This window comes from Trachemys scripta, chromosome 9, assembly GCF_013100865.1.
Source record: "Trachemys scripta elegans isolate TJP31775 chromosome 9, CAS_Tse_1.0, whole genome shotgun sequence".
Taxonomy (NCBI): Eukaryota; Metazoa; Chordata; order Testudines; family Emydidae; genus Trachemys; species Trachemys scripta.
Genome location: NC_048306.1, coordinates 48,061,746 through 48,086,374, shown reverse-complemented (window position 1 = coordinate 48,086,374; position 24,629 = coordinate 48,061,746). Strand labels below are relative to the sequence as shown.

At 43.6% G+C, this 24,629-nt stretch overlaps 1 protein-coding gene and 1 long non-coding RNA gene across 4 annotated transcripts in view; one reads left to right on the top strand and one right to left on the bottom strand.

Annotated features, from left to right (window-relative positions):
• HDLBP (high density lipoprotein binding protein) overlaps positions 1-24,629 on the top strand; it is a 91,831-nt gene that overhangs the window by 9,114 nt on the left and 58,088 nt on the right. The window contains exon 1 of one of the 2 annotated variants that reach the window (XM_034782142.1): positions 21,537-21,688. The exons of the other annotated variant lie outside the window; for it this stretch is intronic. The gene's annotated coding sequence lies outside the window, so the exon portion shown is untranslated. Of the gene's footprint in view, positions 1-21,536; positions 21,689-24,629 lie in introns of those variants that run through there. 2 annotated transcript variants of the gene reach the window in all.
• On the bottom strand, positions 1,412-22,356 carry LOC117883133. Of its 2 annotated transcripts, none has more exons than XR_004647189.1 (5): positions 22,234-22,356; positions 8,967-9,020; positions 6,974-7,204; positions 6,008-6,099; positions 1,412-1,467 (listed from the first exon to the last, which is right to left on the bottom strand). It is a non-coding gene; the product is annotated as an uncharacterized LOC117883133 (long non-coding RNA). The 2 variants fall into 2 exon arrangements; XR_004647188.1 differs by lacking the exon at positions 22,234-22,356 and adding an exon at positions 21,394-21,530.

Genomic DNA, 24,629 nt, shown 5'->3' with positions numbered 1-24,629 from the left:
TGACACCTAGACCACCTAGAGATTGATGAGTCTGCTACAGTCTTAGTTAAGAGTCATGTGGCTTTTAGCTCATGCAGTAGAGGCTCATACACTAAGCTTCAGAAATCCCAGGTTCAATCCTGGCTGCCGATGACTGGGGGCCTTACATAAAATCTTAAGAACAAATTTTGAAATAGAAAGTACTTAAGGACGTAGAGGTAGACAGTTATTGGGATAAAAATACAACATAGTTTCACAAAAAGTAAATTATGCCATACCAACCTGATCTTCTCCTTTGAGAAGATAACTAATTTTTTTAATCTATTTATTTATTTATTTTTTATTTTTAGACAAAGGAAATGCAGTAAATCTAATCTACCTGGATTTCAATAAGGTATTTGACATAGTTCCACATGAGGAAATTATTAGTTAAATTGGAGAAGATGGGGATTAATATGAGAATTTAAAGGTGGATAAGGAACTGCTTAAAGGGAAGTGTCACACTTTTGCCCAATACATTATGTTCTTCTATGTGTCTGACAATTTTTATTCTTTACTTTTGTTTCAACTAATTTGCTGGGTACAGACGTTAGACTTACTGGTCTGTAATTGCTGGTTTCACCTCTAGAGCCCTTTTTAAATATTGGCATTACATTAGCTATCTTCCAGTCATTCCAGTCACATAGGGAAGTATTATTACCATTATACAAGGCACTCATGAGACTTATCTAGAATACCGTGTGCAATTCTGGTCTCCCACGTTTAAGAAAGATGACTTCAACTGGAATAGGTGCAGAGAAGTGCTACTAGAATGATCAGAGGAATGGACAACCTACAAAATTAGTTGAAGCAATAGTAAAGAATATAATTGTCAGACACAGAAGAACATAAATTGTTGGGCAAAAGTCAACATGGTTTCTGTAAAGGGAAATCATGTCTTACTAATCTATTAGAGTTCTTTGAAAGGGTCAACAAACATGTGGACAAGGGGAATCCAGTGGACATAGTGTACTTAGATTTCCAGAAAGCCTTTGACAAGGTCCCTCACCAAGGATTGAGAACTGGTTAAAAGCCAGGGAACAAAGGGTAGGAATAAATGGTAAATTTTCGGAATGGAGAGGGATAATTAGTGGTGTTCCCCAAGGGTCAGTCCTAGGACCAATCCTATTCAACTTATTCATAAATGATCTAGAAAAAAGGGTAAACAGTGAGGTGGCAAAGTTTGCAGATGATACTAAACTGCTCAAGATAGTTAAGACCAAAGCAGACTGTGACGAACTTCAAACAGATCTCACAAAACTAAGTGATTGGGCAACAAAATGGCAAATGAAATTTAATATGAATAAATGTAAAGTAATGTACATTGGAAAAAATAACCCCAACTATACATACAATATGATGGGGGGGCTAATTTAGCTACAACTAATCAGGAAAGTGATCTCGGAGTCATTGTGGATAGTTCTCTGAAGATGTCCACGCAGTGTGCAGCTGCATTCAAAAAAGCAAACAGGATGTTAGGAATCCTTAAAAAAGGGATAGAGAATAAGATGGAGAATATCTTATTCCCCTTATATAAATGCATGGTATGCCCACATCTTGAATACTGTGTACAGATGTGGTCTCCTCATCTCAAAAAAGATATACTGGCATTAGAAAAAGTTCAGAAAAGAGCAACTAAAATGATTAAGGGTTTGGAACAGGTCCCATATGAGGAGAGATTAAAGAGGCTAGGACTTTTCAGCTTGGAAAAGAGGAGACTAAGGGGGGATATGATAGAGGTATATAAAATCATGAGTGGTGTGGAGAAAATAACTTTTTTTTATTCACTTACTTATTCCCATAATATAAGAACTAGGGGCCACCAAATGAAATTAACGGGTAACAGGTTTAAAAGAAATAAAAGGAAGTTCTTCTTCACACAGCGCACAGTCAACCTGTGGAACTCCTTGCATGAGGAGGTTGTGAAGGCTAGGACTATAACAGAGTTTAAAAGAGAACTGGGTAAATTCATGGAGGTTAAGTCCATTAATGGCTATTAGCCAGGATGGGTAAGGAATGGTGTCCCTAGCCTCTGTTTGTCAGAGGGTGGAGATGGATGGCAGGAGAGCGATCACTTGATCATTACCTGTTAGGTTTGCTCCCTCTGAGGCACCTGGCATTGGCCACTGTCAGTAGACTGGATACTGGGCTGGATGCACCTTTGGTCTGACCCAGTATGGCCATTCTCATGTTCTACCTTATGAGAGGAGACTCAAGGAACTTGACTTATTTAGCCTAACCAAATGAAGGCTGGGGGTGATATGATTGCTCTCTATAAACACATCAGAGGGATAAATATCAGGGAGGGAGAGGAGTTAAGTTAAGCACTAATGCGGACACAAGAACAAAGGGTTATAAAATGACCATTAACAAGTTTAGGCTTGAAATTAGACAAAATTTTTAACCATCAGAGGAGCTGAAACAGCCTTTCAAGGGGAGTGGTGGGAGTAAAAACCTAACTGGCTTCAAAACTGATTTTGATAAACTTAGAGGGCGGGCAGAATGATATGATGAGACTGCCTACAATGGCATGTAGCTAATCTGTGACTGCTAGTAGCAAACATCTCCAGTGGCCACTGATGGGACACTAGAATATGAGGGCTCTGACTTACTACAGAGAATTCTTTCCCTGATGTCTGTCTGATGGGCCTTGCCAAAATGCTCAGGGTTCAACTGACCACCATATTTGGGGTCAGGACGGAATTTCTCCCCAGGTCAGATTGGCAGAGACCCTGAGGTTTTTTTGCCTTCCTCTGCAGTGAGGGGCACCGGTAACTTGCAGGTTTAAACGAGTGTAAATGGTGGATTCTCTGTAACTTGAAGTCTTTAAATCATGATTTTAAGACTTCAGTAACTCATCCAGAGGTTAGGGATCTAGGAGTGGGTGAGCGAGGTTCTGTGGCCTGCAGGCCAGACTAGATGATCATGATGGTCCCTTCTGTCTTTAAAGTCTATGAACTAAGTTTAAAACATGGCTTGTGAGCGACATTTCAGAGGTAGGAGTAAAATCCTATTGCACAGCTAAGTGTGTAAGACTATCCTTGCAGAAGCAGGTCTAGTGAACAGGATATTGGACTGGGAGTCAAGTTATGGGCCCTATTTTTGGCTCTGTCACTGAGCTGCAGTGTGACTGTGACGTTACACTCCATATGAATTATGGAAATATGCTAATGAGTGCAAATATAACGTAACTGGAATATGCTTTATGCAAAAGGTCTCTTGTAAGGTATCACTACAAAGCTTATAATCTACTGAGAGTGTTCATCCTATGTGTATGAATGTATCATTCTTGTATCTGAAGCTAGAAATATGAAGTATTACTCTGAAGTTCTATTGTAACTACACAAAGTATGGGCCATTAATGGTGGTTTGGAATCTTGATGGCTCCCATTAACCAGGACAATTGGTTGTAAATGGTTCTGTTTACTTGTAAGCCTTTCTGTGCTCATGTGAGTAAGGCTGGAAAGAATGGAGGCTTCCGGTCTCACAGGAAATGTCACCTGGTACTGGAATCCATCTTAAACCTGGTGCTTTTCCATTTAGAAGGAGGGGTGGGAACCCAGAGAGGAAAAAAAGATTCCCGCCTTGTGCCAAAGCCATAAAAAGGGGTGGAACAGAACAAAGTTACCACTTGAGCTGGAACTAACAAGGACTGTACCAGGTGAAAGGATTGGGCCCAGACTAAGGAGTCCAGCCTGTGAAAGAAGCTTATTGGAACATCTCGGTGGGTGAAATTTACCTGTATTCAGTTTCTTTAATGTATTAGGCTTAGACTTGCGTGTTTTGTTTTGCTTGATAACTTACTTCTGTCTGTTATTACTTGAAACCACTTAAATCGTACTTTGTATACTTAATTCCTAAACAAAAGTGATTTTATTAACCCAGAGTAAGTAATTAATACCTGGGGGAGCAAACAGCTGTGCATATCTCTCTCTTACTGTTATAGAGGGTGGACAATTTGAGTTTACCCTGTATAAGCTTTATACAGAGTAAAATGGAATTATTTGGGGTTTGGATTCCATTGGGTGCTGGAGATAGGTGACTTGCCCCCAAAGCTGCAGACTGTAACCAAAACTGCTCAGCAGGTTTCCTATCTCCTCCCACTCTTTGTCTGCGTTGTCTAGATTGTACGCTCTTTGGAAGAGAGACTGTCTGTAACTATGCATATAAACAGTCTCTAACACAATAGAGCTCAAGATCATAGCTGGGATGACCAGGTGTCTCATTTTTGACTGGAACACCCGGTTGAAAAGGGACCCTGGTGGCTCCAGTCAGCACTGTCGACCAGGCCATTAAAGTCAGGTCCGTGGTGCTGTGGAGCTAAGGTAGGCTAGACCCTACCTGTCCTGGCACCGTGCTGTCCCCTGGAAGCAGCCAGAAGATCTGGGTCCTAGGTGGGGGGGCCATGGGGCTCTGCATGCTGCCCCAGCCTGGAGCCCCCTCCTGCATCCCGGAGCCCTCAACCCCCCCGTACTCCAGCCCAGAGCCCCCTCACACATGCTGAACCCCTGTGCCCTACCCCCCAGCCTGGAGCCCCCTCCTGCACCCCAAGCCCTTCATCCCAGGCCCCACCCCAGAGCCTGCACCCCCAGCCGGAACCCACACTGCTTCCCACACCACTACCCCAGCCCGGAGCCCCCTCCTGCACCCTCATTTCTGGCCCCACCCCAGAGCCCGCATCCCCAGTTAGAGTCTGCATCCCCTCCTGCACCCCAACCCCCTGCCGCAACCCAGTGAAAGTAAGTGAGGGTGGGAGAGAGCAAGCCACGGAGGGAGGGGAAATGTAGTGAGTGGGAGGGAGGACCTCGGGGGAAGGGGCAGGTCTAGGGTGTTCGGTTTTGTGGGATTAGAAAGTTGGCAACCCTAATCATAGCTGAGGCTTCTAGCCCCCATTGTAATATTAATCATGAGAGGGAATTCCTCCTTGATCCCAACTTCTGATAAGTAGATGCTCAAAGCATGAGGAATGGTAATTGCAGTAGTAGTAATTCAGCTAGTAGAACTGCAGATATTCTTCTTAGTCATGTATCTAGTGAGATACTCATTACACTATTTAATAGACTATGGTAGGGGTTAGAAGAGGAAGTCTGTGAACTTGGGTTCTATCTCTCATTCTGCTACCGATGTATACTGTGATCTAAAGTAGTTATGCTGGTACAGTACAAAAATGGTAACCCACCCTCCACCCAGTGTGGATGTAGTTGTACCAGTATAGCTTATTTCCCTTAGGTCTGGTCTATACTACCCGCCTGAATCGGCGGGTAGAAATCGACCTCTCGGGGATCGATTTATCGCGTCCCGTTGGGACGCGACAATCGATCCCCGAATCGGCGCTCTAACTCCACCAGCGGAGGTGGTAGTAAGCGCCGCCGACAAAAAGCGGCAGAAGTCGATTTTGCCGCCGTCCTCACAACGGGGTAAGTCGGCTGCAATACATCGAATTCAGCTACGCTATTCACGTAGCTGAATTTGCGTATCTTAAATCGACTCCCCGCTGTAGTGTAGATGTACCCTCATGGTATGGGAATGTGGTAAACTGGTATAAGGCATCTTTATACCAGTAGTTATTTTGGAAGAAAAAAGTCACACCACTAACAAAAACAGTTATACTGGTACAAAAACTGCTTAGATCAGGCCTCAATTTATCCATATGCAAGCTATGAATATGGATACTGAAGTCCAGGGAAAGCACTATGTCAAGAAGTACAGGCCTTTTAGGGCCCACTGGAGAGGACTCCATGGCCATGATACACCCCACCTAGTAGCAACCCTATAAGAAAGCCCCAGCAATCTTAACAGTGGCCTGGGTCATTAACTTAAATCCCAGTAAAGTTTTTAGTCAGCTGAGGAAGACACATCTAGCCAGGAAGTAGTGAGCCTAGTTTGGCTAAGAACTATTTATCCAATAGTCTGTCACAGACCGCATACAGACCCAGGACTAAAGCTGTGAAATAGTTAGATGGGTGTTATTTATATTAAAATACCTTACCAAGTCCCAAGAAGAGATGGGAAAGTAGAATTCAATTGCAGGTTGTATGCTGTAGAGGTAGTATCTCTGTTCCTCCTCCTAACTGTTCTTACCTTGAAATAATACAGTAGGTATTTTAAGGTCAGATGTTAGTGAAATTTTCTTTAATGTTGGGAGAGACTGTTTATTACTGGCTGTGAGACTCCATTTTGAGTCAGATAGGGAGGATTGACTGGCCAGAATTTATAAAGGGTGGAGTTAAGAGATTTATTAAATTGATCTCTAGGGTTGAGGAGCAATGCATTTTGGCTTGGGAACTTTGTCTGATTAAACTTTAGAGGTTCATAGCTCAGAGGTTTATTTTAGCTTACAAGTATAGCCTAAAAACTTTCTCTACCCTGGGAATTTAGCGTAGCTTCTATGCTTGCTCTAGCTTTACAGAGCTCTCTCCAGTTCAGCTCTCTATCCTAGTTTTAGAAGCTTAGTATGGGTTAGGAATTCATCCTGGACTGGGACCTACAGTGGGAAGACTTGAGCTAAAGGTTTGATTTAGCAGCCTCTTTGCCTTAAAGGAAGGCTTGTTTATTTCTTCTGAAGCTGCTTTTGTAAGTTAAACTAACATGTTTCCCAAAGGATCTTAAATTAAAACTCCCTTACTCTATTTTTTTTTTTCCTGTTTCCCTTCATTGCACTTATGAGTCAGTGCCCCACAGCTCACATGTTGTGACTCTAGTGGGACAGCATTTAAAGAGCTTTGTTTCGGTGAAAGAAATTTATTGCTATGGTACCAGAGAGAGCGAGAATCTTCCCTTCTTAGATCATTTCTATGCTTTTGGAAAGTTCTGGGTTGTTGGAGGATTTTTTTTGTGTGTTTAAGGATTTAATTTGCATGAAGGTGGCCAGTCTGTGATGGGTTTTGTTTTGTTTTTCCACAACAAGAATTTGTGCTCTACATTAAACCTGAAGAGGCTGCTCTTTTTACTTAACCCAGGCTTTCTGTGAAATTTCTTTCCAGTTCCATAATAGAAATGCCAACATCATTCCGCATATCTGAAGGTAGCAGGGTGTTGGGTATCTTATCAGATGGTCATCTCTGGACATTGCTGGTGGCAACGCCCTTGTCTTTGGCTAGTGAATTCAGTCTTCTGACTTGTAGTAAATGTCAGGTAAATTTTCAAGATGTGAAGAGAGCTATTGTTCATCCTTTGATCAAAATTACTGTGGAAGTTCAAAATAGTATTAGATATAGTAATGCCTTGCAGCAGTGAGTTCGCAGGTAAACTTTTGATTTAAATATATCACAATTTATTGTGTGCTCATCTGATTATTGGGAAATATAAGTAGTTAGTTCCTGCTACGAGATACATGAGATAAGAGGAAGATCAACATGTCTCTTCTTAAAAACGTCAACTTCTTAAAAAACAAAATGGTCCTAATCTTTAGTCTCTCCCTTTCCTCTTGTCTAATTACTGTTGTAATTATCATTTTCCTAGCAATGCTCTTACCAAAGAGATACTTAACTGGGCTCATGTAACTGGCCTTCCAGCAACTGTTGGATTAGGGAAGAAGACCCTGTGCAGAAGCAGAGTCTAGGACTGTTACTGCGCTGCACTCTGCAGGGGTAGCAGCACAGGCATGTCAGACAGGGATGGAGGGACTAGATCAGGAATTCTCACAACAAATTTTTTTGGTGGCTTCAGAGCATGGCCACCAACTCTTGCTGGTGGCCACTCTGACAATTTTTCCTAAAATACTTTACTAACTTTAGGAAAAACAAATAAATATGTAAATATACATGTCTCTATCATTGTAATTTATTCATGTAGGGTTGGTGGGGTTTTTTGTTTTTTTGCAAACTCAATAACAATAACGTACAGTTGTTTCTATTATTTACTGGACATAAACAGAATAGAAACAAAAAATAAAATGCTTTGCATGTTCTTGTCTTGTGGTGTTTTTCTTTTTTTAAGACTTGCTTGCTAGTAAGCCTGCTGCTGTGAAAAGGGATATTTATATGTTTGTTAATAGCATTTTTCACAGAATCAGACTTGCTAGCTAACTGGGAGGCAGTGAAAAGAGATATTAATAAACATACAAATATCACTTTTCACAGCAGATTTACTCAGCCCTGGCAAGCTGGGGGACAAATTAAGCCCCAGATGGGGAGGTGGATAGGGAGGCAGCGGGGGCCAGGGGCGCTGGATGGGAGCTGGACGAGGCAGCAGGGCCCAGGGCAATTTGGAGGGGGGGGTGAGGGAGTTGTGAGCCTAGGGCCAGGGAACAGCCCACCACCACCACACAGCTGGAGCCCAAAGCCCCATTGCTGGAGCTTGCCATCCACCACCCCAGGTCTGAAGCCGAAAGCCCGAGCCCCACTGCCCCAGGAAGGTGGGGAACTCACAATGGCTGCCTGCTCCTCCTGTGTTTCTGGCTCTAGATGGGGATAGGACCCAATCACTTCTGGTGGCCCTGGGAGAGGGGCCACTGTTCTTCTCCCTCCCCTTCCCCCCAATCACCACCCAGGAGGCTGTGGCTACAAGAAAAGCCTCTGGTGGCCAAATGCAGCCATTGTGGTCGCATTTGAGAAACACTGGACTAGGTCTTGTGTTCTAATAGCAGCAGCATGTAGGGCTGACCTTGTTCTCTCTCTCTCTCTGTATACATAGACACTGATTACATTGCTGAGGCAGTGTGCTCTGCCCCTGGTGGAAGCATGTCATTTGTCACTCTTTATTCAACAGCAAAGGCTGATGAAAGGAGCCATGTCCAGTTTAGAGGGTTACTGAATGTAGAGAAAGAGAGAGATGCTGGGAGATCTCCAAAAAAAGGAAATGCTAGAAGAAATCCAAGGGGAGGAAGAGAGAGAGGGAAAGATGTTTATGGGTTAATTTCAGGGGAGAGATTGTACTTAGGTGAATTTTGGCTACCACTTCGGTAGCTGAAAGAAATTAAGAAATAAAACTTCTGTAAATCCACCTACTTGATTGTTTCATATTGTGGAGGGGACCTCTCTTGATGGCGTGCTGCTGGATTACTGTAAAGTAAAACAGATATTATCTATGCATCAAAAGTGGAAATAAGACCAGATTTTTGTCCTCTCAATTGGAAGAATTCCAGTGTCTGGACTTGTTTTCCAGTGATGCTCTGCTATCCCTTAGTGGGAAGAATGTTATAAGTGTTGCAGGTGGTTGTCAGAATGAAGCATACATACACCGAAGCAATATGTATACCACATATCCACATCTTTCGGCACTTAATATCAATGAATGCAAAAATAACAGAAATTAGGCTTGTTTGCACAAGAGCTAAATTCTGCTATTACATGGTAGCTATGTATCTAGCAAGGTATTTCCTCAGTAACTAAACACTACACCTTAACAAGAAAGCATTGAAATCATGTCAGTTCTTTGCCAATTATTGTCTTAGAGGGAGACTTGCTGTAAACCAACCTCAGATTCTTCTTGAAGTAGTAGATTTATAATTGTTTGTCTGCAATTCTCTTTTTACCCAGTAATAGTACTTTCACGCTCAAAATTAACACAGGTATCTCAAACACATGACAGTAATCAAACACTTAAAGGAAAGATGATGCTTGGCTCCATCTTGAATATTCAGATAGTAAACAACATTTGTGAAGTAGAAATAGCTTATTTTTATAGAACTAATGTGACTAGTGGCATGATTTCATCAAACACCTAGCAGCTTTCAGCAAATGGTAGAGTAGGTTTGGTGTGTGAGTAAATAGCTTGCATGAGCGAGGCCTATGCTAATATCAGTCTCTCCACATCTTTTCTAACAGAATTTGTGGTGGTTTGTATGAAACTTCTGATTAAAAGTCTGTGTTTGAGAGGTGCTGATCATTCACAACATCCACTAGCTCAAGCTGGTTCAAGCACTTCCAGGCCACCTGCAAATCCTCACAATTGAGGCCCCTCCTCCATCACCATCCATGCACTTCCATGTGCTTTGTCAGTGTTCCTCTTTGCCCCAGAGGCAGTCCTGTATGGAGCGCAAAGGAGAACTTTCTTTGTGTGTGTGTGTGTGTGTGTGTGTGTGTGTGTGTGTGTGTGTGTCTCTCTCTCTCTCTCACCATCTCCCTGGGGGCATTGCAGGCTGGGCACCCTTTTTGAGCCAGCCCTGCTAGTCTCAAAGGGAACTGGGGGGTGCTCTGTACCTATTCAGATCAGGCCCTAATTGTATCAGTTGCTCATGTATGTACCGATTTTGTATTTATCTCTGTTTGTAAAAGATAAAGTTGGACTTAAACCTGTTTAACAGCTATTGAACGGAAAGCCACAGAGAAAGGGGATATCACTGGCCAGGCAGAGTGAAAATACCATGTTTAAATTTAAAGTACAAATTACGGTAGGCCTATTGTTACATATGCTTATAGGTTCACAACTAAGAGTTCAGCAGTTACTATGTAGAATGAGAGGCATGTGTTTGAGGGGATCTCTGAGTCTGAGGAGGGACTGGTGCATTGCTTAAAAGTAGAGCTGGCCAAATAGTTAAAAAACCCACCCTGATTCATAAATATTTTCTTATGATGAAAGTGTCGAGTGTCATTGATTGGGCTGTGTCACAAGGATAGGGATAGCTACCAAGTATTTAATTTTTTTAAAAAGTTTGTGAATCCTGGAAATTTCACAAATTTGAACTCCACTGTTGTCTGAAAACCCATAATGGATAGTGTAGTAAACGTTTCAGTTAGCCAGCAGGGAGCAGAAACGAGAGCAGAAACGATACAGAGTGCTGCGTGTGTGACCACAAATAATGACTAGTCAAAGTGAACATTTAGTAACATAGGCTGAAAAATTTATTCATAAATTCCAAATTCTTTGGTGAATAAATACATTTGAAGAAGATCAGGAATGATTCACTAACCTCAATCCATAACAAATATTATTGGTAACAAATAGTAACTAGCTGTACTCAGAGCTTTCTCTCTTCCACCACAGCTAGCTTAGAGGGGCCTTGCAGCTTTGGGAGAGAGAGTCAGTCTGGTTTCTTTACTGCCGGTTTAGATTGCCATACTATAACTGCATCTAAACACATCGAGAACCCCTTTTTTGGATTAGTAGAGATTAGGAATTAGTGCTTGTATGTGGACGTAGTGAGCCCCTTGTGCATGTGTAATGTCGACAGACCCCAGTCGTCAGTGGGTGGGATCAAACCTGGGATCTCTGGGAGCTTATTTCATGAGCGTCTACTGCATGAGCTAAAAGCCAACAGGTTGTTAGCTAAGGCTGTAAAGCAAACTAATTTCTCTCTTTCTCTGTCTCTCTGTCTCGGTGCCACTAGATGGGACAGAACACCACACCACATCCAGGAGGTGTGTGGATTATACATGCACCGTGGATAGCAATGGTTAGGATGAAGGGAAGGCTATGCTTAAAGAGCTACGGTCCCATCATTACTTAAAAAAGTTGGCATTGTAACTAGACACTTGTTATAGTCTTTTCAGACCCAATATTGCCAATCCCAAGTGGTCAAAAGTCATGAGCCCCCCAAAATAATGAGATTGGCATAAAAATGATAAAAAAAAAATTGGGACTACTTTTGTTATTTATTATTATTTGTATTACTATCGCACGGAGGAGCCCTATTTATGGAGCAGGACAACATTGTGCTTATATTTGCCTTCTGGTTTTTGAGTTTTTACAGTTCACACTTTCAAGCTTTTCTCTATAACCAAAACAGCCAGAAACTTAACAATAAAAGCAGCTGAGATTCTCATGTAATCACATAACTCCAGGAGCTGGGGCTTTAAGAAAAACATCAGATATTTTTGAGACTTGCCACCTCTTCAGATTTTGTTGCAACACTGGATACAATATTATTAGGGCTGTCACTTAATCGCAGTTAACTCACGCAATTAACTCAAAAAAATTAATTGTGATTAAAAAAATCAATCGAGATTAATCGCACTTATAACAATAGAATACCAGTTGAAATTTATTAAATATTTTTGGATGTTTTTCTACATTTTCAATATTGATTTCAATTACAACACAGAATACAAAGTGCACAGTGCTCACTTTATATTATTATTTTTAATTAAAAATATATGCATTGTAAAACTGATAAAAGAAATAGTATTTTTCAATTCACCTCATACAAGTACTGAAGTGCAATCTCTTTATCGTGAAAGTATAACTTACAAATGCAGATTTATTGATTTATTTATTGGTTACATAACTGCACTCAAAACCAAAACAGTGTAAAACTTTAGAGCCTACAAGTCCACTCAGTCCTATGTCTTATTCTGCCAGTTGCTAAGACAAACAAGTTTGTTTTCATTGACGGGAGATTCTGCTGCCTGCTTCTTATTTACAATGTCACCTGAAAGTAAGAACAGGTGTTCACATGGCACTTTTGTAGCTGGCGTTGCAAGATATTTATGTGGCAGATATGCTAAACATTCATGTGCCCCTTTCATGCTTTGGCCACCATTCCAGAGGAGATGCTTCCATGCTGATGATGCTCGTTAAAAAAATTGTGTCAATTAAATTTGTGACTATACTCCATGAGGGGAGAATTGTGTCTCTCCTGCTCTGTTTTACCTGCATTCTGCATATATTTCATGTTATAGCAGTCTCGGATGATGACCCAGCACATGTTCGTTTTAAAAACACAAAGAAGGTACTGATGTGAGCTTTCTAAAAATAGCTAGAGCACTGGACCCAAGATTTAAGAATCTGAAGTGCCGTCCAAAATCTGAGAGGGACAAGGTGTGGAGCATGCTTTTAGAAGTCTTAAGAGCAAAAACAACAAGGAGTCCTTGACAAGGACTCCTCGTTGTTTTTGCTGATACAGACTAATACAGCTACCATTCTTAAAAGAGCAACACTCTGATGCGGAAACTACAGACCCTGAAACACAAAAAAAGAAAATCAACCTTCTGCTGGTGGCACCTGACTCAAATGATGAAAATGAACATGTGTCAGTCTGCACTGCTTTGGATCATTATCAAGCAGAACCCATTATCAGCATGTAAGCATGTCCTCTGGAATTGTGGTTGAACATGAAGGGACATATGAATCTGTAGCGCATCTGGCACGTAAATATCTTGCAACGCCAGCTACAACAATGCCATGTGAACGCCTGTTCTCACTTTCAGGTGACGTAAACAAGAAGCAGGCAACATTATCTGCTGCAAATTGTAACCAGCCTTGTTTATCTGAGTAATTGGCTGACCAAGAAGTAGGTCTAAGTGGACTTGTAGGCTCTAAAATTTTACATTGTTTTATTTTTGAATACAGGTTTTTTATACATAATTCTACATTTGTAAGTTCAACTTTCATGATAAAAAGATTGCACTACAGTACTTGTATGAAGTGAATTGAAAAATATTTTTTTTGTTTTTTACAGTGCAAATATTTGTAATAAAAATAACTATAAAGTGGGCACTGTACACTTTGTATTCTGTGTTGTAATTGAAATTAATATATTTGAAAATGTAGAAAACATCCAAAAAATATTTTAAATAAATGGTATTGTTGTTAGCGTGATTAATCGCGATTAGTTTAATTGCGCAATTAATTTTTTTAATCGCGAGACAGCCCTAAATATTATTAGTGTTTTAAGGCACTAAAAGGAACCATATTAGATTTTTCTATAGTACCCGGCATCATAAGCCTTGGCTACACTCAGGAACTCACAGTGCTGCCGTGGCAGCGCTGTGAACCGCAAGTGTAGTCGCGCTGTCTCGCAGCACTGTAAGTACTCCACCTCTCCGAGGGGATAGCTTGCAGCGCTGGAGTGAGCGTGCAGCACTGCAGGCTCTGATCACACTTGCGCTTTACAGCGCTGCCCTCGGGGGGGCGTTTTCACACCCCTGAGCGCAGCAAGTTGTAGCGCTGTATAGCGCCAGTGTAGCCAAGGCCTTAGTCTCTAAACTAGATAAATATGGAAATAGTGGAGAGAGAGAGATTTTTAAATTCCCAATACCTCTCTAATCACTCCTTTGTAGGGGAAGCTTTCTATTGTTCCTTCCACTGTGGAGTTAACTCTTTGTCCTTGCTCCTTTCACCTTGTCCATCTGAGTTGTCTTTCTGTAATCTCGGCATTTTTCTTTGCTCTTTCACAGTTTGTTGCGGTGGTTGCTCATACTTACTTACCTAAATCAAGTCAGTGAGGGGAGGGTGGGTTACAGTCTTTTAAAAATGCTGTAAACTGGTCCTCTTAGATAAAGCTGCTCTGTAAAGCATCAGCAAGGGGTGCTTGTACAGTATGTGTATCAGGCAGCACATTGGGAGACCCCAAGCTAAGATATGGATCCTGTTTTTCACTCTCCAGATCTGTGCCAGGAGATAGCAGAGAGATCACACTTAGCCTCCAGAAGAAAAAGCACAGGCTCTGAGACCCTAGTAGTCTCATGCTACATGATATTTACTGCACCTTCTGGCAACAGCATACAAAAAAGTACCACATGTTCATTCTAAATTACAATTGCTAGAGGGGAATTCGGGAAACACTGCAAGGATGAATGGACAAGAACATCAGTCTACCAGCCAATGCAGGATTGGATACAAATCCCATTTGAAAGTATCACTTGATGATTGCCTGTTCTGTTCATTCCCACTGTGGCACCTGGCATCGCCCACTGTCAGGAGACAGGATACTAGGCTAGATGGACCTTTAGTCAGACCCAGTATGGCTGCTCTTATATTCTTAATGAATAAACAATCCCAGAAACTGAGGAAATAGAAATAAGTGGTGGATGTTGAGCAGAAAGACTATGTTTTGTTCTGTGACATCAGCCCAATACTCATTTTTGGGGGAACTGTTGCTTAAAAATGCAAGCTGCCAACTTCGCTTTGAAAGACACCTTTCTGCTAACTATTGGCTGGAGACGGTTTTTCTGCAGTGTTGGCTTAACATAAAGAAGAACAATACCGCAGCTCCATTACGAAGGGTCTCTTTGCAAGATGAACAGCTAAAACGGTATTTATTAAAGGGGAAAATGTAATCTGCAGAAAACAGCAAAAATTGTGGGAAGATTTGAATAGCATAAACCTCAATTTTCTTGAATTCCTGTGACTTTTTTCCCCCTCCTGCTATCCTATGCCGTTACTTCTACCCAGATAAAACTTAAATCTAGATTTCATGTGACTCATTTTCTGAAAGCTTCTTCTCCCATTCTTGACTCAATCAGCTCTTAACTTATAGTGAAGCAATATAACTTTCCACAAACAAATGCTTCCTTTCTTTGTCCCTTCTGTTTGACAAGCATTTCCCCTTAATACAGACCAGAATCCTGAATTTTCCTTAGGCATGGCAATCTTTTTCCATATCTCCCTGATTCATAAGTCTGCCTATTAACACCTCTGGAATATTGCTAGAAAATGCTACTAGAGAGTCATCCCTGTGCTGAAATCCTTACTTGTATTTAATTACACCCCATTTTAACTATAGTAGTTTCTGCTTTGGTGTTCCCAAATCCTTAGCGTCTAAAATCCAAATTAATATAAAACAGCAGCCAGATTGCTCTCTTGCGTTAAATGGCAGGACTATCTCACACACAGCATCTGCTGCTTTCTCTTGCTTTGTAAATCCATTTAGAATGGGCTCTCCGCTGACTTCCCTCTTTCTCTCTCTAGCCACATAAAATAACTTTGTTCTTCTATGGTATCTTCCATCCAAAGAACAGAGTGCTGTACAACCTGTTATTAAATCACAGTCTGTGAGGTAAATAAGGATTATCTTCTCCTTTTTATAGCTGGTGAAACTGAGACACAGAAGTTGAGCCTTTCCCAAGGCAACACAGAAAGTCACAGCAGAGCTGGAAATGGAGTTCATGTCTCCTGACTCTGCCTTCTGCATTAACCACTTGTCATGGTCTCACGGGACCCGTGCACTCTCGGCTCTGTACGTTCCCTGGGAGGAACCCCCTTCGGTGTGTGACAGCACTTGTTGGGAGTCACTTTCTCTCTTGGGGGTTAAGCCCTGAGCTCCACCGCCTCCTGGAACCCCACCTCTCTGAGCTTTCAGCACACCTGTCTGTCTCCGTGAGTCCCCTCAGGAAGTATATTTGCTTTGGACCCCCAGGACCTCCACACTCAGAGGGAGAAATGCAGCCCTGATCTCTAGATTGCAATGACTCTCAGCCAACATAAAACAGAAGGGTTTACTGTACGTCTGGACACAGCACAAAAAGTTCTCGGGGCCCTCAAGCCTGTCCATCTGGGTCTGTCCAGCGTCCAGGTGGCTCAGGCTGCCCGTTGTCCCCAGTCCAGAAGCCACATCCTTCCAGCCGACCATTCTATATATATCACCTTCCCAACAGCCCCTCCTCCATCCTCTGTCTTCGGTCCTGGGCAAACGGATCACCTGGGCCCTCTCTTCCGTCCTTTGTTCCCACTGGCCAGAATCAGCTAGTCAGATCATGGGGGCCCTCTCTCCTCAGCCCTTTGTCCTCCCACTGGACAGAACTGGCTTGCTCCCAAGATGGGGTGGGACTCCAGGTCACTGGTTGCTAAATTCTACAGTGTCCTGGCTGTTGTCCGGGGTCTAGGCTGCTATGCGTAGTCACACCTGGCGTTCTGCAACAATGAACACCTTCTCCCACCCTCTCGTTAAACACGCACAAAGAAGCACACACTATATTAATGCAAAACACTAAGTAAATCCCCCACTTAGTCACACCACTACACAATGCTTCCTCTCACTTTACCATAGGTAAATCATGACCACCTACTCTCCAACTTGCTGCAGTTCCTCTTTCTTCAGATGGGGGTTGCTCTTATCTATCCTGCTCACTTTAGAACGCTTTCCAAACCAATAAGTTACTTTCATTTTTCAAACCTATTTTGCTTGGCCTTTTTTGTGGAGCATTCAGTGATACTATAAGGACACTGCATTGCTTATAGGCTGATAGAGAAGCCCAGTCAGGTTAAACAGTCTCACAAATTCACCGTGATCTCAGTCTCTTTGGTCAGCTTTCTTACTAGGGCAAGGGAACTTCTTTATAAAACTACTTGGTTAGGATCAGGCTATTTATTCATATTAGGCTCAGGTATGGGTTCAACAGGAACACCATTTAGGGATTCAAACCTGCCCCCACACTCAAGTGTAGACAGTGGACAACTGAAGACCGTGGGGTTGCATAGGTGTAACCTACGGCAGAATTTGGCCAATGGAATCTTTATTGCTGGTGATGATGCATGAATCAGAAGAAACACAGCTTCACTTCCAGATCTCCGTTGAGAACTTTTTTCCTATCCAGTTGTAAATGATGCAAATTTGGTCTGGAAGTCATTGATATAGGAAGCATAGAATGTTGTTATGCCACTCTGAGTCACTTTTTACAGCAAACTACTTTTTTCTCTCTCTTTCCCCCCCACAAGGTGATCTATATTATCACAATCTTATCAAAGGTTTTCTTCCAGTGATAAACAATGTATCTGAGTGTATACCATGAAAACAAATTATTGGCTCCATTGCTTTGCTTGTGGGAGAGTTTCAGTATTCTCTGGCTTGTGTAAGGCCTTCATTCTGAGTTCTCCTTTCACCTTCTTTTAAAACAGTAGTCTGCCTAAAAGAAATAAACAAGTACTTTCTAACGCAGCCTTAGTACTGCCAAAATCGAGATCAGCAGAGCTGGTAAAGCTGGAACTCCCTCAATATAAACGAGAGGGAACTTGCAAGGTGTTCTTTATGACTAGTCCTCTGTTTTGGAACTCACTTTCCTCCTTGGTCTGCTGGGTCCAGATCCTCAAAGGTATTTAAGATCCTAACATCCACTGAAATCAGTGGAAGTTAGGAGCCTAAATACCTTTGAGAATCTGTGCTGTAGAGCCTAGATTTGTTAATCTTTTGAGCGAGCTGTGAAGCCCATCTTTTTTTCTGTTCTCTAATGCAACTGAGGTAGATATATTTCTGGCCAGTTCTCTTGCATTATTTTGTGATTTCAGTGTGTGGGATAAGCACCCAGAGCACAAGATGGGTGCTTACTAGTTACATTTTAGAAATCTTAAGATATAATGAATCATACATTCATATTTACCACTTTTTTTAACACATTTGGGTTGAATTCAGTCCCTGGCTGCAAAACAAAGTATGCATCCCTTGCAACACCAGAAAAGCCCTTGGAAAGATCCCAGGTTGTCAGAGGGTGAATGTGGCTTGAAAGACCAGCATCTTTGCACCAGAAGTTGAGGAGCCAAGTTTTTCCCTTCCTAGAAATCTCTCTTCCTAAGGAGAACAGGGCCCAGAGAGGCTTCTTTCTCCCCATTTCTCCATTCTCAGAATGTCGTGACATGTCCTGTTTTTAGGGCCTGACCCAGCGTCCCTGAGGGTTTCAAATCATTGTTTTGTGCCAGTTTCTGTGCATTCCTTCAGACTGGACATATGCAGGTGCTGCCTGCAGCTGAGCCAGGGAAACTGACGATAGGTTGCTGGAGCATATGTACTCATCAAGGACTGCTCCACTTGTCACATGTTAACATCTTTCCCATGATGTCTAGTTGTTGGCTCTTCTTCTCACTAGTCCTCAAGCCAGTCTCCCTCTCTTTACACAGCCAAATCCACAGGGTATCAGGGAAGGGAGAGGTGGGGCACTGCATGTCATAATGAGTGGGCACCCTCTTCTCCCCTGATGCCTAAGCTCTCCTGGCTGGGCCCTACCAAACCCACCATATACATGCCTCCATGACAGATGGCCTGTTTTCTTGTTTTCAATATGTGGTCACCCTGACAAAGAATGGTAAGAAGAGCAGGATCTAAACAACCCTTCAAGAACTCTGTGGAGGGAAGGGAAGTGACCATGGCAGGTTGCTCCCACTGGTGGTGGTGGTGCAGCGGGAGGACAGGGAAGCAGGTCACGACAGGCCTCAGAGCATCTCTGAAGCTTTTTCTCTTTATCCTCCCACAGGAAATCTCCACACCACTTGGGTGTGTGTGTGTGTGTGTGTGTGAGGAACAGGTGACGACAGGCTGTTTCCCTCTATGGAAGTTTTTATACTTCTGAGGAGAATAGCCTGTGACAGATTTTCCCCACAACAGAAATCTCCACTCTAGAAGTAGAGGCAGTGATGGGCCCTTCTAGAACCTCCTCTGCCACAAAGCTTGGTGGCACACTCCATCTCATGCTGTGTGTTGCTGTTCTGTAGTTGGAGCCATATGGTTAAAAAAGCCAAGCCACCCGAGGATTCCCTCCAAAGGATACAGTTGAGGAGATCCACAAATCTGTAATGTTTGAGACTAGAACTTCATGTGGATAACTACAATGTGATAGATGTATGTGGACCCCTATCACTGATATGATACAGTATGTCCCTAAGGAATGCTTAGTGAGCCCAGACAATGAGATGGAGATTTGGGGAAAGGAAGATAAATCCCAGTAGGGGTTTCCAGACTTGGATTTCATCTGGCATTGCCTCCCTGCGCTGAGGGTAACCTGGGCAACGCTAGGCTACCTACCTGCACAAGAGCTAATTGGGTGTAGCTGAAGCTAGTTGCACTCAGAGCCTTAAAAAGGACTTATCACTTCACAGAGAAAATGGATGGAAATAAGGCTCTGATGCTCAAAGGTATTTAGGCTCATAACTCCCATTTAAATCAGTGGAAGCTAGGAGCCTAAAAAGTTAAGAATGTGGGTCCAGCTTCCTGGAAATCAGGCCAGGGAGACACTAGAAATGCCTTGTTTAATATTGGTGTGGTGTTTAGATGCTGTTTAGTTGCATGAAAGGAATAGGGTCAGAGACTTTACATATGTTTGATTTTTGGTTGCACCTTAAACTATAAGGGAATCTGAAATGGTGAGGGGGGGTTTCTCTGGTTTGCCTGGGACATGTGCTGTGTCAGGCCAGCTGCATGGACCTTGCCTGTGCCACATACAACAGCAGAAGTGAAAATGTGCTCGTGGGAGGACCAGTGGATATACAATATACTGGGTGCTGAAGCATATTAAAGTTTATTGCTTTTAGCTTCCAGGGGATGGACTAGATTCCCTAATGGGTCTTTTCAATCTATTTAATTAAATACTGTCTGTATACATGTCACTCTATAAAAGTAGGGAACCAACTGAATTCTTTCTCTGAGGATTTTACAGCCTAAGTTATAGCGACTATACATTTCAGACATAATGTTTCAGATTACCCCCATCCCCCTCCAAAAAGCCCTCTATCCCATAGCGCTTTCTATACCTGATAAAGGAAAAGAGCCAATAACTCCATGAAGTCTGCTAGGAACTTCAAAGTCCCTCTGTGCCAATGGCTCAACCGCTGCCATGGTTTAGGCAGACCTGAAGAAGAGCTCGGTGTAGGTTGAAAGTCTGTCTCTTTCACCAACAGAAGTTGGTCCAGTAAAAGATATTATCTCACATTCCCCGCTCCCCTTGTCTCTCCCAGTTAAGGCACCTTAGTTTCATAGCCACTCACACACAAGCTAGCATTACAGCTGGCTACCTTTGACTGCCCTAACCCAATAGGATCAGGTACCCATTTTGTAGCTAGATGAACTGGAAGTGACCTTTCAGTGTAAGATGAGGCAAGACTCAAATCCACAACTTCCAAAACTGTAGTAGAGCACCTCAACCATTACACCTAGTCCTAGAGTGGGGACTTTGCTATTGCCAATCTATTTTACTTGGAAAACCTTCAGATATTACAATGATGGGCAGCAGGACAAAACCCCAAGATAGAAAAAAAATCTAAAATCAACCAGATGAAGGTCTAATCTCTGTACCAAGCAAATGTATTTTTATATCCTTGTTTTTATTAATGTTGAGAAGTTTTACAGAAGTATGCTTTAAAGACATGTGTGACTGAATAGAGGCTAGCTATTTAGGGTGAGAGAGTTCAAAGCACGAAAAGATGACATTGTGTAAAGTGCTGTATGTGAAAGGTGAAACATAGGTGCTAAAATAGTACTTAGACCTTATGTCTTTGCTTTTCAGCACACTCTACTAACATTAGTGAATTAACACTAAGGGTATGCCTACATAGGGAAAGCATAGCTCAGTGGTTTGAGCATTGGCCTACTAAACCCAGGGTTGTGAGCTCAATCCTTGAGGGGGCCATTTGGGGCAAAAATCTATCTGGGGATTGGTCCTGCTTTGAGCAGGCAGTTGGACTAGATGACCTCCTGAGGTCCCTTCCAACCCTGAGATTCTATGAAGTATAGTGGTATAATTTATCAGCACAGCTCTTTTAACTCCCCATGTGGCCATTGGTCCAGAAATCAAAATGACTTTTTCCCCTGTAGCTGCTGTACCTGTACTTTCCAAAGGGACAGGTCAACCCTGACGCTTGACTGGGAGAATGTGGGGAAGTGGAATTCTGAGGGGGGCGCTCCTGGCTCCCAGCTCATTGGAGGTCACTCCCGCTGAGCTCACTTCCCCCTAGTCTGGGGAGGGAGGCAGAGGAAGGTTATCATGCTGAACTTCAGGGCAGCTAAGGATCTACCGCCTCCGTCGAGAGCGGGAGGCGCTGGGAGCCAAGGTCGCGCAGCGGGGCCCAGCTCCTCCTTCCCCCTGAGGCCCAGCCGCCCCTGTGGACCGGACCGGGGCAGCGCCCTGCCGGCGGCGCTGCGGTGGCGGGGCCAGGCCGGGCCTGGAAGGGAAGGGGCATGGCTCTGACGTGCGTGGCTGGGATTGGCAGCCGCCCGCCCTATATAGCAACCGGGGAAGGTGCCTCGCAGCTTTCCCAGGAGCGTTTCGGGGCTTCTCCAGCAGAGAGAGCTAGCAGGGCACCGGCCGGAGTAAGTTGCATGCCGGGCGGGGGCCGGGGCTCGGGGCTCCCCTCGCCCGCTGCAGCGGAGGTGCTGGGCCGAGCCCGCGGCACCAAGTTGGCCGGAGAGTGCGGCGCGGGCAACGGAGCTAAGCTGCCGACGTGGAGGCTGAGACGCGGCGGCAGAGGAGGGAGCTGCCTGCCCCGGTCCTCCCGCCGCAGCCCCGCGTCCCCTCCCTGCCAGCAATGCCGCCGCTTAGAGTTTCGCTGCCGTAGCCCCTGGGTGCCGCCGCGGGGAGGGGGAGGGGGCGAGACCTACGTGTCACTACTGCGCATGGGCCCAGGCTCGCCCGGCGCCGGCGCCGCCGCCGAACTTTGCACGAACTTTCTGTCCGGCCTTGTCCCGAGCGGGGTGGGGGCCGGTGATACCCGGGGGCTCTGTGCTGTAGCTGCCTGCGTCCCGTGCCGGGCAGGACGCTGTGCCCTGGCACAGAGCGGGCTCGGGCTCGCTGCCTGCCCGCGGGGGGTATCTCCTGGCTGGGCCCCTGCCGCCGGCGTTGTTAGCTGGGCGCCCACCTGCTGTTCGTGCGTTCGCTGGGTCTGCGCCTTGCACGTGGGGCTGTTCCCAGACCTGCTGCTCGCGGCGGCTGGCTCCATTTTCACCGTTTGTCTCTTTTTTTTCTTCTCTTTTGCTCGGGGGGGAGGGGTGCATCGCTGAATTAACGTGGGATTTTGATGATGACGCTGGCAGTGGCCACAAGAGAGCAGCCAAGCACCCTCCCCTCCACCTCGGTTTCAGGGCTGCGTTATAATTCCCTTCTTAAATCAGCCTAGCCAACATCCATTCCACCCACAAAACAGCTCAACAAACATTTAATAAGAAGGACGAAGTGTAACTTCATTGTGGTGTCGCTGCTAACTTTTTGTGTCCCTTTGACTGTTTTACTTTTTAAGATTGTTGCAAGCTAGTCATTTTTGGAGCTGGGATTGTGAAATTTCTGACATTGTTCATAGCTGATATTTATAAGAATCGTACAAAGTTCAGTTGTCCCCACCACAGGATCTTTGCAGACTTACTTTGGTCTTTTAGACCTCTTTGCTAGAAACCACTCCATAGTTTGTTAATCTGTACAGCACATTGGAGGTTTCAGTGTGCACCAAGAAAGTCCCATCAGGTGGGTTAGCGGGTTTCTGGGTAGGGCTGTGTTTAATTACCTACCTTGATCTTACATACTCTATATGTATTTGGAGAGGATGAAATAATGACCGTAAATAAAAGCAAAGCATAAGGACTTGGGGGAGGCTGGTTACAAAATCAATGTTCTGCTTTTAATTACTTGAGAATGATGGTGGCTGACTCATAGACCCAATCTTATCATTTGAAATTACTTTATCTGGAGTGTTTGGGCGGGACTGGGTGAGGATGGCTTTACAGAAATTTAGGGAGGGGGGGATAAAATGTTGTGGTTTCTGGGATGGGGCTGTCTAGCGGGAGGGAAGATTTAGGCTTTGTCTAGACTAGGATTTAAAGGTGTACTGCTAACATGTCCTGTAATCTAGTGTAGAGAAAGCACACTGCTTTTAATGTGTTCCCTCTGTGTTAAACCCTAGGAGGGAGCCTAACTTGCACTTTATAGTAGTATGACAAATGTTAAAGTATACAGTGTCTTGTCTGCATTGGGCTCCTAGGATATCAGCCACCAGTTATGCCTCTTATCCTAGCCTAGACAAGAGCCAGAGTTCCTGGATGGGATCTATATGAAAGGAGAGGGTTCCCCTGAATGGCAATGTGTAGGTGAGACTGAGTAGCGGTCAGGCATGGCAGAGAGATTCTGGTTAGGTTTTATTCATGAGAAGGTTTTCTGGATGACTCTTTTAGTGAAGAAAAAAGAGGTGGAGGGCAGTGGTTCTAATACCTACCACCAGAAGCTGACTAGAGGGGCTTTACACCCGGTTAGACCTGGTGAACTGAAATCTTTAATTGTAACAAAATGGCCTGCCTTGGGATCTTGTCCAATGCCAGATCAGCCTTGCAAAATGCTGTTTGTCCGGTGTAACTTTTTTTTTTTAAGGGGAAAGGAAAAAGAGTAAATAAAATAAGCTTTTTCATTAGTTTCATGGTGAAGAGCAGGTGAGGTGCTTTAGCTAGTGATTTCTGGGACAATTTTGCAAGGCTGATTTAAATAATAGATATTCATGTGTGACTAGGCTTTCAGTAATTTGGTCCATATAACTGCAAGTGCGGGGTTCTGGTATTTGTGTCTTTTTCCTTGCCCCGTCTCCCAAGTGACTTTAGTTTTAGAGTTTCAGGTGACTCATTGCAACCACTTCCTTTAAGAGGTTATTTCTATGTAGGGTATCACTGTTCGAATGATTATCAGAGTAACTTACTAGCTTTTCCCCTTAATATTATCCTGTTACTCCTAGTTACCTTCCCTAAAGAATTTGTCCTTCCTTGGTGTGTATGTCAAATACTTGTAGGAGATGGATGTAATCTCTTAACCATACTGTAAATGTTACATGTCTCACAAATTAATCCCTATCACCTCCTAATCATTTGGGTTGCTCTTCTGTAGTGAGGCTAAAAGTGAGACTCCAATTTGTCAGTATCTTCCTAGTAATCTAGGTACACAGAACTGAACACAATATTCTTGGTGTGGTGCTCTCATATAGAGAGGGATTGTTACTTTTTTTTCTCTCCATCTGCAGTTCAAAACTGACCTAGCCTTTTTTTTCTTTGTTGATGTATCACATTGCAAAGTCACATAATTTGATCTCTGCTATCAACTCTAGATCTCTTTTTCAGTATTACCATGTCCCTGGTTCCTCTCCAACCAGTGAATATCTGTCTATTCTTCTCCCCTCAACCCAATTCACTTTCAAACCTCCCCACCTCCAATCTTTAGTCTCATTATTGTTGTGCCATATAGCACAAGGCCTAGAAGAGTATAAATAACTGTCCTTCGGACTAG